The 18,431-nt window shown below is 49.2% G+C and overlaps 1 protein-coding gene across 4 annotated transcripts in view; it reads left to right on the forward strand.

Moving 5' to 3' along the window:
• Positions 1-41: 41 nt before the first annotated feature.
• DAGLA (diacylglycerol lipase alpha) overlaps positions 42-18,431 on the forward strand; it is a 65,703-nt gene continuing 47,313 nt past the window's right edge. The window contains exon 1 of one of the 4 annotated variants that reach the window (XM_035326610.1): positions 42-183. The gene's annotated coding sequence lies outside the window, so the exon portion shown is untranslated. Of the gene's footprint in view, positions 184-6,842; positions 7,059-10,741; positions 10,762-16,490; positions 17,647-18,431 lie in introns of those variants that run through there. The other 3 variants (XM_035326612.1, XM_035326616.1, XM_035326613.1) reach the window with 3 other exon arrangements.

An 18,431-nucleotide genomic window follows, 5' to 3' on the forward strand; every position in this document is an offset into this window, starting at 1 on the left:
GGGGGGGGCACCGCCGGTGGCTCGGCGGCGGGCGTGGCGCGCGGGTTCGTGCCCGCTGTCAGCCGCTACCGCTTCTCCGCAGGGCCCGGCGCGTGGAAAAGTTTCCCGGCTCTGGCAGCGCTCCTGCGACATGCGGCCGCCGCGGCGGGGGGCGAGCCCTGACCGGAGGGATCCACGGCTGCGGTCAGAGACACGCGTGCTCCGCGGAGCGAAGGGTAGGATGCGTCCCGTTGGGATCGCGGAGCCGGGGGGGTGCCAGGCTGCTCGGCCACCGCGCACGCTGGGCGCGTTCTGCGAGCTGGTACCGACCTGTGCCTCTGGGACAGGCTCTGTCGCCGCTTGGAATGAATATAGAACCGGTGGCTGCAGTCTGCAGGTCCCGGTGTAGGCAGCGTGCCCCTTGCAGCCGGCTCCGAGCGGGGAAATAGCACAGGGGTTGCCAAAGGTAGTAAGTATATCCAGCTCCTGGGACGCTGGAGCGCTTGTGAGTGTTGCGCATTGAAAGCCGCAAATCTTTGTTGGATGGCTTAGCCGGCTCGTTAAAAGAAAATGGGTCTGGAGGAAAGTATAACCTCTGCCAAGGTGGGAAGGAGATTACCCGCCGGCGAGGATAAAGCCTCGTGTTACCTGGTGAGGAGTTGCCACATCCCGCTGACTGTCGTTCTCTGGCTGAGCAGGCAGAAGCATCTGAGCTCTTGCGGTCAGGCTGAGTGTGTTTAAAATTGTCGTGGTTGGGAGATAATGAAATTGTAGGAAGTGGCTTCTGTAAAGACGGATTCTTTAATCTCTGGGTTTTATGACATTTGCTTCAGTGAAATGTGTGTGTCTAGTGGGGAAGTGTCTGCGCCGTTAAGGAGGTCTGCTTGTGACTGGGGAGGAAGGGATATCTGTTAGGCACTGCTAGAATGTTTTCAGAATAGGATACGTGTTCTGGATGAAGGCACCCAGTTATCGTTGTGCTAGGTGTTAGCTTTCTGTGGCATAAAAGTTGCATTGGGTTCTTCAGGCTGCTGATTGTGTTACTGCTCAGCCTAGTGAATGCGTGTCTGTGCAGCCCCGTGATGGCTACCGGGCGAGATCCTTAGAGAAACACGAACAGCACCTGCTGTGCTGTAGGTAAGGCATGTAGTCCAGTACCTCTGTAACCAAAACTCTTGGGAAAAGAGAAAACCTTTTAATCGGTGGTTAAATAAAATCACTTGGGACCTACTGTGTCTGCTGTTTTACAAAAACTTTTACTCTGCAGCATATTACGAAGGGAGTGAAGTTCTGGCCTGACCTTTTGAGCCACATACATACTGCTATGCCAACCTCGATGGCGCTGGCCTGTAAAAGGAGATTTGATCAGAATTCTGTTTGAACGTGAGGCATCGGGCTGGATCCCTTTGATCGCTGTCTGCAAAATGAAATCAGAATTATCAGAAACTGAGATTTCTGTAACTTCCTGGTGGCTCAGTCATTGCCAGAAATGGGCAATGAAAAAGGCAAACTTCACTCTGCTGTGTCTACCAGTTCCTCTTCTCAACTCCTAGGAAGGAGCGGTTGCGCAACAACGTGATCCGAATGGTTAAAACTGAGAAACCTACTGGTCACAGAAGAGAAGTGGAAGGGTCAAAAATAGTCCCTCCGATGACAAAGTTGTGGTAAAAACTAGAGGAGAAATAGGGTAAATGAAAATACCCATTGGTCTGCCTGATAAAAAAATGAACGAATGTAGATAAGAAACTGTTTAAAAGAGTTGAGGAGACTTGTCTCTCAGTGCAGTCTACCAAAGTGTGGCAGCTTTAATTTTATGAAACTCAAAATTCCTGTGGGCAAATAATTATTACAACAGAAAAATTGGAGCATACATGAGTGCACAGATGTGTTTTTGGATTTCGTGTGGAAACAGAGATGCTGTGTTCCTTGTCCCATGTCTACCTCAGTTTGTTCGAAGGCAGAGAAGATTTTTTATGCATCCCTTGAGCACTGTGTGCATCTAACCAGAGGCTGGCGAGGAAGACTTCCAAGCTGTCTAGCTACCCTTTGACAGACCCACTTTATTTGCATGTTTTTTCAGCCCCGCCTGTCTTTGCTTCCCTCTGCAAAAGTTTGGCGTTCCCTGCGGGATCCGAGCGTGCCAGCTGTGGATTGTCGTGTAATCCAGGGGAAGTTCATGTTGTCTCTTTGGGATGCAAGCTTTAATCCTAGGGTGCTGAAGATGCAGATGTTCCATGGCTTTTTAGAGTGCCAAGAGCAAAACCGGGCGGAGAGGTGTTTCATATGCAGCCTCATTCCAGCAGTGAATTAATTTTGAGATAGATCATGAAAACTAGGTCACTTTGGTTTCTGAGTTGCAATAAAATTGTATGAATTCGCAAGCGGGATTCGTGCACTTCTTCCAAGCCTTTGTGACTTATGAAACACCCTCCTAAAGCACTGCAAATCTACATCTTTTTGCTTTTGTGGGTGCCTTCCAGGGAAGGACCAGCAAGCTGGGGGCATGTAGGAAACATACGAGCGCTAACATTTGGGCATGAGCCCCGTGATGCTTGGTACCCCGCGCAGCTTCAGCTAGGTAATGTGGCGCTTTGAGTCATTTACAGCCCTGCCTACAATTTCATGATCTTCCTTGCATTAAAACAGCAGGGGTTCTGTTCAGCCTGCTGGCAGGGGAAAGTTGTTTGAGACTTCTTTCCGTGAGTAGCGAAGTCCTATATCTCCTCTGGAACACGTAGTTTTTATGTTGGGCAGTCTGCCTGTACCCTGCTTTTCCTCTGAGGAAACGCCACACTTGGCTTTTCAGCTTGCCACCTAGGTAGCAGTTAATAATACATGGTTAAAGCTGAGAGCCTGGTGCTGACAATGATCCAGCAGATGAATAAGTACATCCTGAGCTGCATTCAGCGTTGCAGTTTGAGGAAGTTACATTTAAAGAGACAGCGGTGGAGATGCTTAGAAGAGTGGAACTATATATATATATATATATTTTTTTTTTTTAAAAAAAAAGCCTGCTGCACAATCTTTCTAGCTTTGAACTTCTAAGAAGGAAGAAATTAAAACTATTTTTTTCTGGTTTTAATAAGCAATAGAGAAAAGTATACGCTGGAAAAAGTAAAAACTAGGATCCCGTTCGCTAGATCTCAGCCTGCTCTCCAGTAATACCGTATGTATTGCGTCTCCTCCGAGTGCAATTGCTCTATGTGTAATTCTGTAGTACAAGATGCTCAGCGCGCTTCTTACCCTGCTTGCTTGTTTGGGTGCGTGAGTTTGTCATATGGTGCCTGGCATCTGGATCTTAAGCGCGTTGTAGAACTGAGCACATACAGGAACGTACCCTTAAGTGATCTGCTTAAGAAGTCAGTTAACTGTTCGAAGCACTAGTGCAAGCTTTAAGGAGTGGTAACAGTGAACGTGAGAACTGACTTTTTATGTTTGAGAAGCAACGCCCAGTAAAGTGGGATATCCTAATACAAAATGCATACACAATTTGGTTTCAAACGCAGAGCGTAACGCTGCTGCACCTTGGTGATTTTGAATTAAATTCCTTCTGAGCCCGAGGAAGAAATGTGCCCTCTCCTTTCAGTCATGTATTTCTTCTGTTCTGTTCTTTTCCATCCTCCTCCTTTCTTCTGCCCCATCCAGCGAAAGGTTGAAAGTTCCTTACCTCATTGACTGGATTTCCTTGAAAAGATGACCAATTAAAAGAAGAAATAAAAAAGCTTGCTGATTATTTTACTCTTCCTTGCAGCAAGAGTAAAAAATGTGCGTGGCAAGCAGAGACTGCCTGTGGAACAGGGAGTTTTGTTGTGGGCTCTTAGCCCCCCAAGTGTACAGTCTGCTTCTGCACGAATGCTCCTTTAACTGGACGCATGTTCCTGCAGACGGTGGGGCTCTGGCAGCCTCCTGGAAATTCTCCCTTCTCCTGCACTGCAGTTTCTGCCCCTCCTCTTGGCATCCCTCAGGTTGCCTCTAAATGTCTGGGGGAATTGCGTGAGAATTCATGACTTTTAGTTCCAGTCAAGTTAACTCGATAGCCAGCCCTCTTTTGGTTCTTGCGCATTCCCCGTGCGTGGAATTAAAACTCCAGGTAGATTCCTCAGTGAGATCCATGACCTCAATAAGAATTTCTCCCTGCAAACAGGATGGAGCGAGATACAATCTAAAGCCTTAAAACTTGTAATTTTCCTTGTGGTCTTCACGTACCATTTCATCAGGCAAAGGTGCTGTTCAGCAGGCAGCGACAGAGGAAGGAACCTGGTGCAGTGGTAACTTCTCTAGCAAGCTAACAGTAAGGTGCATTGTCTCCTATGGAGTTGTTTAAGCTGCTCTCATTTCCCTAACCTTATGCACAAACGAGGTGCATAAAAAAGAGGTAGGATTGTGCTGCTGCGCGTGCTTCCATCTTCGGAGTCTTCCTCGGAGTGGGAGCATCCTTGTGCCCCAAGGGGCCCCGAGACAGCTGCCAGACGTGCTCAGGGCTCCTGTGCCAGGCCCTGGCCCTGGCTCCTGTGGGCGAGCGCTGGTGATCCTTTGTGGGAGCCTGCTTGCCCACCTTTGCTGCTGGGCTCCTTACGTGATGCAGCCTGGTGACGTGTGAGGTTTGCTGGAGCATCCAAGCAGTGAGTCTGTCATGTTATTGAGGAGCTTGTAACTATGCTCCGTGCTGGAAGAGAGACTCGCTGATGCTCGGTGGTTTGTACGAGATCCTCTTCCTCTTGTGGAGCTGCGGTGAGATAGTTTTAACCAGTGCCTGTAGATATTAGCAGTCATTAGTCAAGAAATGTGCAAGGACTACCTTAAGTGCGTAGGTGCTCTAAGCTTTTGCCGTGTCTGTCTTGTGTAATGTCTGGTGTGGGTTTGTTGGCCTAGAGGTGTGATCGTCGGCACAGACCTGAGAGATCCTGAGTTCAGATCCAGGCAGGCTTCTAGACTGAGTCAGTCTTTTCTGAGGAACAACAGATGTGCAAATGAAATGGTGAATCCCTTAGGCCAGCTTAAATAAAATTGAACTGGATAATAGGAAGAAATGGGGAAATTCAGGATCTTGTTACTGTGTCATTGCAGTAAGTACAATAGAATTGGGCAGGCTGGTATGGATAAAAACTCGTAAGTGCATTTCTCCCCTGAAAGGTTTCCTGTCACATTTATGTATGTAGTTGGAATTTACAGAACTCTGCATCTTTTAGGAAGAAGAATAAAAACGATTTGGCACAATTTGGGTAATGTGCTTGCTGGTGTTTACAGCTATAGGTACAGCCTTGGTGCATTTTTGGAACATAGATGCCAGCTACAAAGTCTGTAGGCTTGCCTTTTCCCCAGGTGATCTGCTCAATGATCTTGCAGAACTGTGCTCTTTTCTGGTGTGGGAGATGAACTATTTCACCTCCCGTAATAGAAGAGCAAGTCAGATGTGTTTTGGGGAGTTTGCTGCATCTCAGTCAGCCTGCGGTTATCCTGAATAAGGCAAATCCTGTCTTCTGTTGTCTTGCATACTCTATTAGTAGAGTATATCAGGACCTGTTGAAAGCGCATTCTTCCTCAAAATTCAACCTAGTACCATCTTATAACTTCCCTTTATGCTTGGCGTGCCTCTGAATGGCCAAAATTCATATTCTTTCTTTGTTGAAATGCAGGTCAGATTCCGGCGATCCAGATGTGAGAAGTAGTAAATGAACTCCGTGAGGCTCTCCATTGCCAAGTGGCTCGGCAGCAGGAAGCGGACCGCGCTGCTCGTCTGCTGCTGAACTCACAAAAGCTTTCTTTTAAAAGCGTGCCCGCCAGTCCTCGAGCATCTGCCTCTGACCCTCTGGAAACAGAGGAGTTTTTCTAGCCCAGCGGCCTGTCTCGTGTGTTCCAGAATATCCCCACCGAGACGATCTGTCCTTCCATTTGGAAGGTCCTGTGTGACTGCGTTACCTCTCAGCCAGATTTAACCTTGTAAACCACGGCTCCCTTCTTGTTGCTGTGCTCTGCCTGCTTCAGTTGTTTGTCACCATCTCCGTGGTATCGCAGTGTCAGCTGGTGACAGCAGCTCCCCTACAGGAGGGCGTTCAGATACCAACCTCAGCCTCTACTTGGGGGTAACCTGTGCCCGTGATCCTCCATCAGAGGAAAGGGAAAAGTTCCTGTTTGCTCTGTTGAGTGGTGGGTAAGTTTCTTCCTTAAAAGAAGATGAAGCAGCAGCACTTTGTGACTTAGGTTACGTTCCTGTTGTAGTGGATGTTCTTCTTCTTCCCTGCGTAGAACAGACAGAGCAATGACAGATTTCTTTAATGAGAGATTCTCTATTTGCATGCTGCGGCATTGCTCATCCCCTCACCTTTGTCATTTTCACTTATTTTCCAGCAGAGAAAGAGGCTGCTCTTTCTTTCAGGTCTTCCTTCCAAGGTTAATACGGGGCTAGAACTACTTGGCACACGAATAATGAAGTGCAGCGGGAGGGAGAGGTGCTTTTCCTGAGACGTTACGTGCGTGTTCTAAAACCGGAAAGAGCAGAGCTTTCCTCGAACTTCAGTGACATTATTGGAGTGCAGGGCAAAATGCCCTTGCATAATTGTGGTGTTAACATTTCTCTCTGCAGGAAACCATGGTATTCTTCCACCAGAAGCCCTTTCCTCTCCAAATGTCATGCTTATTCCGGGTTCAGTGCTTTGCTTTTGGAAACCGGTCTTTTATCCCTGATGATTTTTGTGGACAGAAGAAAAAGTAGCACATGTTTTTCCAGATCTCTAAGAGCAAACCCTTTTGAATGCCTCAGGGGCCATGATCAATTTTAACTCCACGGGAAACTGGGACATCCACAAATGCCGTGTTGTCCTGGATGCCTTCTACAGGCTTAGAAGAGTCTGAGATAAAGATCTTTGTGGGCTGCATGTAGCTAGCTAGTTAATTGTTTACCTTGCTTTTTATAGGACCGCAGCTCGCTGCTGGTGGGGAAGAGAATCTATCAATTCCCCGAGGCCTTGGTCTGACTTTCTCTCAGATGAAGGTGGAGGAATTAGTACAGGCGGTTTTGGAGGTGGGAGCCATGTGGGACGCTGCAGAAAATGCTCGTTCCTCTGTGAACGGGCGGCTGAGTAAGTGTGGTGCATGCATCTCAAGTGCCTCATGGGAGCCTGCTGGTAATATTTACAGGGTTGGTGAATTTGGAGTATGCAGCGTATGAGTTTGCATGCAAGCACAGGAAGTCGCAAGTATGTTTAATTTGTGCCAGCGAAGGGTGATGTGCATAAGCTTGTTCAGGGAGGGGTGGGTAGGGAGCCTGAAAATCCACCGTGAGGTGGGTACCGGCTGTCTGGGGAGAAGACGCCTGTTCCTGTAACTGAGCGTGCAAGTTTGCGGGACGTGTATTTGTGTAGTGCAGGCCCACGTGCTGCTGAGTCGCTAGACTTGCACGGAGGAAACAAATAATGCAAACTGTGCTCTTCAGTGTGAGAAAGCTACATTTTTGTGTCCTTGATCCTCCTGGCTCCTCGTTTTTTTGTTCCTTGGAACGGCTTGAGAGTCGTCTGCTGGGAGCTCGAAGGTACGATGGTTGTGTCCGTGTTCTTTGGGACGTGCAGCACGTTTTGTGATGAGCTACTCTGACCAGCTCCTGGGGGATGATGCGGCCACAGAAATAGTGATCTCCCTTTTACCGGGAGCAGCAAAGAGCAGAGAAACATTTGCCTGCCCTGCTGTGTGCGCTTGGGTCTGCAGGTGGTGGTGGGGTGAGGTTAAACGGATGCTTCGAGACAATAGCCATCATCAGAGAAATGATTTGGTGAACAAAGTGTTCAGCACCAAGGACACGATGAGGAAATGAGTTTTTGCGGGACTTGAACTTTTGGCATAGTGTTAACTGAAAGCCTGATAAGAACTTAGCATTGCTCTGTATTTTGAGACGATGCTGTAGCAACCAGGGAGGTGAAACAGCAGATTTGTTCTGAGGCTGCTTTTAATGACTCTGAGCTCTCAAAAGTATTTCTTGTGTCAAGGAGGTAGAAGGAAATTCACTGTATTCTCAGAATATGCACGTTATTGTAAAGCAAGTTGCAGGACATGTACGGGATGCTTCTTCCAGCTCTCTGAGTGAGGTGAGTTGCTTGGTTAGTGTGTGGGGAGGATGGAGCTGTCAAAGGGAACATGGAAGTCTCTGCAACACTGAATATCCTGGCCTGTCCTCTGAGCTAATCACTCTTTAAAACACTAATGATGTGCGAAGGACAGGCCTTTATGTCCTGAGCTGCTGTTGTGTTTATCCTATGAAAACTTCTGCTTTTTCAGTCGCTCAGCTCATATTTCTTCTCTAGTGAACTCTTAATTTGTAATAAACAAAAAGAGACTTGAAAGCAGCGTAATGGATCAGTTTTTAATTGAACAGAAGACAGCCAAAGATGAAAGCTCTGGTCTTGCTTCCCACTTTAATCCCTTCATAAGGAATAAGGGCTTTTTAGTTTTTGTTACTGGACAAGGAGGCATGTTCTTTGGGAAAACAGCAGAGTTGGGCAGAAAGGGAAGGACTTGTACTTGTTCCTGTTGCCGTGGCTGCAGGTCAGTTGCATTTCGTGTCACTGCACCTTATATATTGTGGCCGTGAAATTAAATCCTTTTGAGTGCAAATGCAGAAAAGGGTGTGGCTAAAGCAATCAGGAACCTTTTCACTTTAAATTACCTGCTTTACGACATGAAAATCTCAATGTTAACATAGATTTGCTTTGCAAACCATTCGGCTGTAAGTTACCTGGTGTTATGCCAAAACACTCCCTTTGACTAGCATGAGAAAATACAGCTCTTCGGCCTCTGGCCTAAACCACAAGGGCTGAACGCTCCCGAAGAAAAGGGTAAGTTGAACTTTCAGTCCTTCCAACAGGCTTCGTTCAAGTGATGTGTTTGATTTACTTCCTGAAATCTTTAATATGAAATCTTCTGGGTGGAGAATGAGAGTGAACCCCTTTTCTTTTCCTGTTCTGTTCCGGGGCTCCCTTTGTCGTGCCGGGATGTCCGCGCTTACGGCTTTTGTGTCGGCAGTAGGAGCTGCAGCTCAGTCTGCTGCGCCTGGACACACGAGCCTCTCGCTAAGGTGCGGTGCCAGAGGGGAAGATCCTGGATCCTGCTTGTCCGAGCCTGGAGAATCAGCAGGTTCTGCTTCCCCGAAATGTGTCTGTCAGCTTCCTGGTACTCTAGCTGATTACGGTGGTGTTTGCTCAAGTGCCTTGCACCTGACTGCTGCCTTTCTGCAGGAGTTTTCCTGGAGCCGGCGTTTCATAATGGAGTTTTTGTTCCAACTCCAGATTTCTTTGAGAGAAAAAGTGGCAGATGCCAATGAGCAGAGGGGAGTATGGAGGAAGATATGCTTATCCCAGGGTCAGTGACCCTTTCTGTAGGGAGCAGGAGTAGAAGAGATGAGGAGTGTGATCTCGGTCTGTTCTTCAAATATGCGTAACATTCCTGCTGCAGAGGAGCAAGGCTACCGAGACTTCATTAGATATTTCTGCTGTTGGAGAACGATGAGGTTGGAAGCAGTTGTGCCTGTTGGGTTCCTATGGGAACAGCTAGGAGTTGCAAGGGCTCGGATTCTCAACTATAAGGGGATTTGTCAAGAAAGGTGGGAAAAAGATTTCTACCTTGATTAGAGTGGGAAACTAAGATGCTTCATTCTCTCCCCGATTAGCTCCTGACTACAGTTTTTCTCCCCTGCAGAGGAGATGGGATTTTGTGCCTCAAGGCTGCCTCGCTGCTCCGCTGCCACAGAGTTAATTACAAGGCGGGCGGCCAGATGCACGAGCCCGCCCTGCTGCTGTTTGACCAAGTCGGCAGTTCAGTGGCTCTTTTGTGCGCGGGGGGCAGCAAAAAGACCGGGGGCCTCTGCAGAGCAGCTGTGCCCGGGGAGCGGGGTTAGCAACCATCGGAGCGGATGGGCCGGAGGCAATATTTCTGAATCCACTTTTACCTCCCTGTTTAAAGTAGGGCTGGTGTTCAGGGCAGACAGCTGCTGTTTCCCCTGCAGTTTCTGTTAACTGCGGGACTTTGCCCAGTCCGCCCAGCACTCCTCTCTTCTGGGAGATCAGTTGAGCTCCCTGCGCGCAAAGGCTGGTGACAAACCCACGCGGGATCAGGGAAACCTGCACTTGGTGACCAAAAAGGAGCTGCGATTCCAAAGTTAGGCTGCTCTTTCTGAGGATTGAGAAGGAAATGCCAAAAAAAAAACCAAAAAAAACCAAAAACCAAAGAGGCTTAGTTTTGTAGTGCTGTTTTCCAACAAAATTCAGTGGAAGGCAGGCGCCTGCCTAGGGTGGTGCCTTGCTGGCCCTCAGCTGGGTGCGCACCTGCTCGCCGGCGGTGGTGGCTTGCTTAAGGAGGAAATCTGGGGGCTTTAGCAGTCTGTGACGGCAGCTCGGGGACAGCAGGCGTTCGGGAATGGACCTTCTCGCATGGGTAAACCCCATTGCTTTGCACTTACCTCTTATAAACAGTTCACTTTAACGCTCTTCTTCACCCACTGATAACTTTTAGCTGCACATCCTGGTTCTTTGACCTGTAGTGAAGTCAATGTGATTTGGCCGCCGAGCAAACCGTGAGCGTGGCTCACCTCTGGAGCCGAGTGGCCCGGCCGCAGCAGCTCCGCTCCCTGGCTGGGTCACGTTTGAGTGCCTGGGGACCGTGGCCCCGGGGCAGGGCTTTGTTCTGCTCAGGGGGGAGCCGACCAGCCTTCTGCCCTTGGCTGCGGGATTCGCTCGGGGCGGTGGCTGGCGTGGAATGCAGTGCCTGCGGTGTAATTGCAAACTTTGCTCCGCTGCGGTGAGTGGGAAGCCGTGCTGTTTCTTCATAGTCCCTATACTTTGTGCCTTGCCAGCATAGTAAAATGCAATTTGAATTAAGATCAGTTACATGTGCAGAACGTTTTTCAAGTGGTTGAGTTAAAGGACAGCTCTGCCTTCTCTGCAGCGTTTATACTGAGGGCGCTCGCTGAGGACTTGGAACTATTTAAAGAGCATGATTTCACCTTCCTCGTGGAGGGAGAAAAACCCACCCTCAACTCTTTCTCTTACGAGCTCCTGTTCTTCACTGCAAAAGCCAGCACGAAATCTCATCTCAGATTGCCCTACAGTTAGGACGTGCTGAAGAAGCAGGCACTTGAAGGAGAATCGGCTGTAGTGTGCTGGTGTGTGGCTCTCATCTCCTCCGGGGGCGGGTGGCAAAAGGTCGCTGTGGGCCTGGCTGGCAGCGGGGAGCAGAACGTGATGTCTGCTGCTGGCAGCCGCGGGAGGGGCATTAAGGGGGCAGGCTGTTGTGGTACTCGTTGGTGCCTTTATCTTCTTTCCTTCCTGTCTCTGATTCGATGATTTATTTCTGGATCCTTTGACTCCCATCCTGATGACATTACTGTTCCCTAACTCCTTCCAGCTGACGGGGTCAGAGAGCGAGCTGTTCCTGCGTGTTTGGCTAGGGGTGCCAAATCTGGTAGCTGAGCGGTGGCAAGGCTTCAGCGCTGTCCCAGATCCAGCCAGAAGTGAGGCTGAGCGTGCAAGTCCCCGTAGGCCCGCACGTATAGGTAGGTTACACATACGTTATCCTGTAACCTACCACATCTTGGAGACCAGATTGTCTCACTGCACCTCCCCTGCTTCTCCCATATACAGCTTCCCAGTGCTGGAAACGCATAAGTTTTCCATTTTCCTGTGTTTGTCTGCTCCCTGGCTAATTAGGGTAAAGCAGAGGAGCTGGGGAGAGGAAGGAGAGAGGGAGGAAGAAGTGCAGCTGCTGATGCTTCAGTTTGAAGAGTACTTGAGGAAAGGCAGTGGGGTCATTCTTATGTCCTTTGTATACTTTTTTCCTTTTCCAGATTAACTTCAGTCTGGCAACTGGAGCACCTTTAAAGTTTCAGTAGTGCCAGAAGAGATCATTGAAGTGACAGTGAATTATTTATAGTGTCGTTCTGCCAGCATTCTTGTCTCCTTGCTCCAGAGTGATCGTTGGCCTATTGGTATGACTCTCTCAGCTGAAGGAGGATGCTGTGTGCAGCACACTGCGGAGTGCAGGGTGTCCAGCTCTTTGGCTGGACACTCTGATCTGTGACTGAGGAGTGCCAAGGAAGGAAGAAGTCTATGGATATTCATTCTTTTCCCCCAAAACAATGCTCAAATTCACCATGTGTTGGGAAAGTCAGTCCTCAAAGCTGCGTGCTGTAGCAGACTATACTTTCTGGAACTGTTTGCTCTGCTCTTTCCTTTGCCATGCAAATAAAATCTTAAGTTAGCTGTGCAGCTTTCTGCCACATGATGTATGGGATGTTGTGCATCCTAAGATGTACAAAATGGTCAGGTGTTCATATGAATAGTGACACTAAGATGGATAAATAAGAGTTCTTAATCCTCTCGCTTCCAGCCGTAGCCTAATCACTGATTCTGATGATGAATTCCCCACACAGTGAAAATACTTCAATATTTTCATAAGTCACCTTTCTGTAAAGCAACTCCTGACACATCCCCTGAAGCTACGGGTTTCAAGGAAGGAAAGGAATGCAGAAAGCCAAGCGGACTGATAGCTACCTGCAGCTCAGCAGCTGGAGAGAAGTGAGTGCTTGACCCAGCATGGGTTCCTGAGGTCCCCATGACTGTCAGGTTGTGTCAGGTCTAACACTGTCAGGTGTTAGAGGCAGAGATCTTTGGAGAAAGCACGCTGCCTGTGGGAAAGGCTGTCTTCAGGAATGCTGCAAAGGTCTGCAGGAAGCTACCTGGCATCTCAGTGCAGTCATCGTGTGATCTGTTAATGAGTACTCAGGAGATCCCCTTCTCAGAGATTGTGATTACAGTCCTGTTTTGGGAAAAGAAGTGGAGCCATCTGACAAAACACTGCTCTTCTGTAGCTTTTGTCCTTGTGTCTTGTATGTGCAGAAGATCTCTGATTGATTCAAACCTTCTTTGCTAGTCCTGTGGGCTGGGCTCTGTGGTCTGAGAGGTCCGTGCAGTGTAAGTCAGACAAAACATTTCTGCAAGAGTGCAGGCGGAGTTCCTGTAAGGACTCTTCAGAAAGGCTGGAAACATTTTCCCACGTTGCCCAGAAAAGAGCTGTAGGAAATCTCAGCTTGAATCTTTGCGCCTGTGTCCAGAATTTAAGTGATAGTGAAAAAATGGAGGGGAAAAAAATAGCATGGGGTTATGATGCAGGAGAGCTCAGGCCTGGGCTGGGCTTATGCCTGATACTTAGGTGCTTGATTATGCCTTCATCAGCTGGGTTAATTGCAATTTAATACTGTTCTGAGGCCTTTGAGCTCTAATCAAGGATGAGGATTTGAATCGGGTGCTCTAACTGCAAAAGATGAAATTAAGATATTTTGCAAGCTTTGAAAATTCACTTGCAACAACAAAAGGTGAATTAGTAGCCAAACCCCAGGTCTTGTGCTCATGATCTGTTCTGAGATTATTCCAGCACTCCCATCAAAGCCTGCTTCAGGAATTTACTTCTGAAGCCCAATTGGAAAGCTTTAAATGACCGGACGCTTCATGGTTAATTGTGCTGTAATTAAAGGAAAGGGGAAAAAAAAGGTCCACACTTAGATAAATTCTGCAGAAGGCATTGCCACAAAGGCACTAAATTTAATTACAGGGATAATGATATATTGCCTACAGCATGAGAGGAAGAAGTACTTTTTCTTCTAATGGTCTAAATCTGTCTTTCTGTGTGTTGGCTCAGAGCCAATCGCTTGTCCTGGAATACATCTGAATAAACAGCTTTTTTTCTTATAATCCTGTTTGGATTATAAATTCAAGTGTGAAGACTCATTTAGCTTTTGAAAATCTCGTCTGCCAGACTAGAGGAAAGGTAAGAAGCCAACTTCAAAACACTTCCTTTCCAGGGAGCTGGTGGAGCCTCCTGTTTTCTGAGCGTGAGCTCAGAACTTCCCTCTGTTGGGAAGTTCTCCAGGTGAGCTTTGGGGTCAGCTGCTGTTCTTTATCTTTCTCATCGATGGAAGAGCGATACTGCTTTCCTTTGTTTTGCCAAAGCTGTGCAGTTCCCGTTGCTTCAAGTTTCCAGAATGTGTTATTTCCACGTGGATAACTTGAGCTGGGACCACCTGGCTTTCCTCCAGGGCGCAGAGCAGCCAGCTCCCAGCGCTTTCATCCTCACGGCTCTTTGTACCTGGCAGTTGGTAACAAGGCTGTGGAGAGCTCTGATTTTCTTCAGGGAAGACAATTTTTTTTTTCTTGTTTAATTCTGACAGCTGTGGGCTTCGGTAACAGTTTTAGGAGGAGCACCTTATGTGGGATCGCTCTCTTCAACAAGAGTAGCACAGCTGAGCCAACGTGGGGCACAGGTGAGTTGTTTCAGGAGGATCTGCAGCTGCTTGCCAGGTGAGTGGCGCGGCTGAGCTGTTCAGTCTGGCGGATCTCTCCGTGTTGTTTGCTCACAGATAAGATGGCCGGTCTTGTTTCCATCTCTTTGGCAGTTCACAGGCCCCAAGCTGATGACATTTAGATGAAGCTTGTAACTGAATTCTGTCTAACTTGTCTTTTGGCAGGGAGAAGATACCTTGCTCCTTTCCCGGCGCCTCTTTTGTGATCTCTGATCCCTTTCATTTTATTTTTGTGCTTATCTGTATTTGAGTAACCTTGCTTTTGATTTATGTTCCGAATAGTGCCCTGCTTTTTTCGTGCCTCCTACAGTAGTCCTAAGCCTGCAACACCAGCGTTAGGGGACTCCTGTGCGTGGCTGGTCTGCATTTCCTGTGCTCCATTAGCATGGGGAAGGATTATTCCCGATTTTCTTCTAGTGCAGCCACTTGTTAGCCACCAAAGCAGACAGTTATAATCCGTGTCGTGCAGTTCACGTCTGTACAACTGCATGAAGCCAAGGAATGTTCTGTCGGGGTATTCTACTGCTGCAGCTCTCCTCCTCACCTCCCTTTTGTACATCTTTGCTAACCTGGTTCCAGGATGGCCAAGGGGATAGCAATGCTGACACGCTCGTCTGGCTCCTGCCAACGTGTGCTTGGCGACTTCTCCAGCAGCTGCTAACGAGAGAAAGCGAGGAGTAAATGAAAACAAGGAGGATGGTGGCAACAGGGGGAAAATACCTGCCTTCGTGAAAATGTCAGGGCAGCCCTGGGACTGGCTAGAAATGCTTTGATTACATTGCGATCCTATGCAATTAGCTCCGAGCTACAGCGTGCAAACATCAGTGTGGAGGAGCGCGCAGCAAGGCCCGCTGCGTAGCCTCTCTGGAGGCAGAGCCAGGGCCGCCTGTGGCATGGTGCTCCCCTGGGAGCCGAGAGGAAAGGCAGGTGGGAAGCAACTCTGGCATGTGTGGGAGGGCTGTGCAGGGACAGAGAGGTACAGACAGCCAAAACCAAAGCAGTGACAGTTTAGCAAACAAGCATGGAAACTTGGGCATGTCAGGAGCAGGGGGAGGCACCCTGGCCGAAGACAGGAGCACGTGGCTGTGCTGCCTGCAACGTGGAGCTTCAGATTTGGAGAGCAGGGGATGGGATGGGAATTAGCTGTTCCAACTCCAGGGTCTGTGGTGATGAACAGAATTAATTGTCCAATGAAGCGGTCATGTTCTGCTGTTTCCAAATCATTTGGCTTCTTCCGGTGTATTAGAAACAAGAGGGTATTATAAATAGAGGCTATTTTTTTGTAACCTGCAGATAAAAGTGGCAGAAGTCTACATAAGCTCTGCGACAGAACAGGGAAAAAAAAAGTTTAAATACATGTATGGTACAGTAAGAGGGCTCACAGGACCTACAGTTGGAAAAGTAGAGGCTGAACCAACTTGAATGGGCGATCTTCTAAAACCAAGCTGCCTACCCAAACAAGAAGCTAGGAAGCGCTTCCTCCGCTCACGTGGGGGGGCAGTGGGGGTCCGGCCCTGGCACCGTGCTGGGTGACTGCCGGCAGGGTGCAGGCTTTTAGCTAAAGGGCTTTTAGCTCAGTATTGGGGTTACGTATTTCTATCTTAAATATGACTTCGGTGTGGCTTGACTATGAGGCAAGATCAGAGAAACCTGGGCTCTGTTCACCCTTGCTTATGTACCAAAATGAAAATAGGCTTACTGCCGGCTATCACACGCATCCGGGGCTGAGGTTCTGGAACAGCACGGCTGCATTCAGCCCCAGCTTCAGTTTTATCTTCCCGTGTCGCTAGGAAAGCCATGAGCCTTCAGGAGGAAGGGGAAGCTGTTGGTCCGCTTGTCCCAGCAACTGGAAGACCCACGCTGTCACTTGAGCCTCTTGCAGCAGCGCTGCGTACGTGTGGCTGGGACGGCATCACCAGAAAGGCTGGAGGAAAAGCGAGCCAACTCATGGGGGAACCGCCCGTTCGATTTCCCCTGGGTCTGAATTTGGGACTTAGTTTCCTAAAGCAGGAGAGGGCTGGAGCTGCGTGCAGCGACCAGTCAGCGGGTTCACTTCGTGAGGCGTGCTGCGCTCCTCGGTGACTGCCTTTAGGCTCCGAATGGCCAAGAGTTCGGGGCTGGAGAGCAGCTGTCGGCAGCTGGAAGGAGGAGCCCGGCTCCTGTCGGGATCCTCCAGAGCAACAAGGCCCTGGAGAAATCGATGGAGAGCTGCAGAGCGGTGTCATCGAGGGAAGCCACAGAAAATGCGGAGACTGAAAAAGGAAAGGGAGTAAGAGAATGACAGCATAATGGGGGAGTGGGTTGCCAGAGGCGAGAGATGCATCAAATCTGAAGGATGGGGTGAGGAGACAAGGGCGGCTTTCAGAAAGCGGTGCAGGAGCGGGGCTGCTCCGGGCAGCGAGGTGCCGCTGCCTGGCGGGAGGCTGCTGCCGTCCCCACGCCGTGACCGGGGCTTGGGCTCCTGGAGGGCGTTATTTATGGCAGCAGCCACTCGGGCAGGGAAAGTTTGCTCAAGCTGTCATTTGTGTGAGCCAGAGAGCTGGAGTCTGGCTCTCCCTCCCTCCCGCTCTTGCTTTCTTCGGATTTTCACTGTAATTAGCACGCTTTACATGAGCTGGGTCATGGCTGGCAGCTTTCTTTAGAAGGCTGTGTTCTCCAGGCAGGAATAAGGAAACATTTTTTTCTTCTGGGAGTACTTAGCTCAATCCTTTGTTTTATTCCAAGGGCTGTTCTCGTGCACTGAGGTGGAAGCCATGAGAAGGGAGGGGCAGAACCACGGATTTCTTCTGAAGTTGCAGCGACAAACGCCCACATCTGAGAGTTCAGTCCGGCTTTCGAGGTTCCCTGTGAGCTTAGGTGCAGCAGGGAAGGCTTTGAGAGATTCTCACCTGTGTGACTGGGGCTGGTTTAGGGTGAGGAGAGCACGTTACTCGACATAAAGCCGTTCTGCTGTCACCTACCTCGAAAGTGCCTTTCCTTTAACGTCTGAAAGGCTTCTGAGTCCGCAGGCGACAGACGGGGAGCAGCAGAGGGTCAGCGTTCGGATACGAGCGCTGAACGGGCTGCCTTTGCGTGGCAGCCGCCGGCAGCGCTCTGGTGTCCCGCTGGGAGGTCTCTTACAGCACGTGTACCAAGCGATATGGCGGGCGTTGCCCGAGGCAAGGAAACTTCTGAGCTGCAAATCACAGCTCTGCTATAGGATTTTAACAAATACGATGTGCTGGTTGTGCCGTGCGGGATGTACGGTGAAGGCAGCCGCTGCTGTGCTGACACTTTTGTTGGGAAAAGTGGCTGCCCGTGCGCATGCTCACGCCTCTGGAGCTGCACAGGTGGGTCTTGCACCAGATCAAGCGCCTCGGGTATTTGATCTCTGCTTCATTAATGCCCTGTGGTAAACTCAGGTGCAACTGGATGTGCTTCGTGATACGGGTGCGTGGCCTGGATTCCTGCTGAGGGAAGCCCTCCTCTGGAAAGCTGCGGTCCTTGGGATGTTAGGAGATAATTAAACTTCCCAAGATCCTGTTGGAAAAGTGGATTAGGGGGCTTGGGTTTTGATATTACTTCTGTGAAGCTAGTTTTTTGTGTCTGCTGCCGTAAATAATGCCCTGCAGGAGTCCAAAAAACTGAGGAGGGGGAATGGTGGCAATAGGAGGGTTAGGTTTCCTAAACAGGGTGCCATGGATATTGATGTAGGATCTGTTTGATTAAATTTGGTTGTAAGAATGGGATATGCTGCAAGCAGAAATACCCATTAATGTTAGATTAATTATCAGCAAAGGCTCTAAGGAATCCCAAGTTGGGGCAAGAGAAAGAAGAGATCCTGCTTGAAAAGGTGCGATACTGCTGCTCTGGGTAGGAATGAGCTCCGTGGTTTTGGGGGGACTCAAGAAAGCAAGGTCGTGAGGTGGGTTAGCTGCGTGCACGGGGTGGCTCGTGGGAGTAGAGGTGTAATGGGAGAAGGGATAAGAAAGGGACTGCTTCTTACAGCACGCAGTGCCTTGCCCTAGTGGTGAACGGCACGGAGAAATGGTGAGAGCTTAGTTCTTGGAGCCGTTTGCAACAATCGAGAGCTCTTAACGTTCAGGTCTCATCCTGGGTGGTTTAAGGACAGGAC

The sequence above is a fragment of the Oxyura jamaicensis genome, chromosome 5 (genome assembly GCF_011077185.1).
Source record: "Oxyura jamaicensis isolate SHBP4307 breed ruddy duck chromosome 5, BPBGC_Ojam_1.0, whole genome shotgun sequence".
Taxonomy (NCBI): Eukaryota; Metazoa; Chordata; class Aves; order Anseriformes; family Anatidae; genus Oxyura; species Oxyura jamaicensis.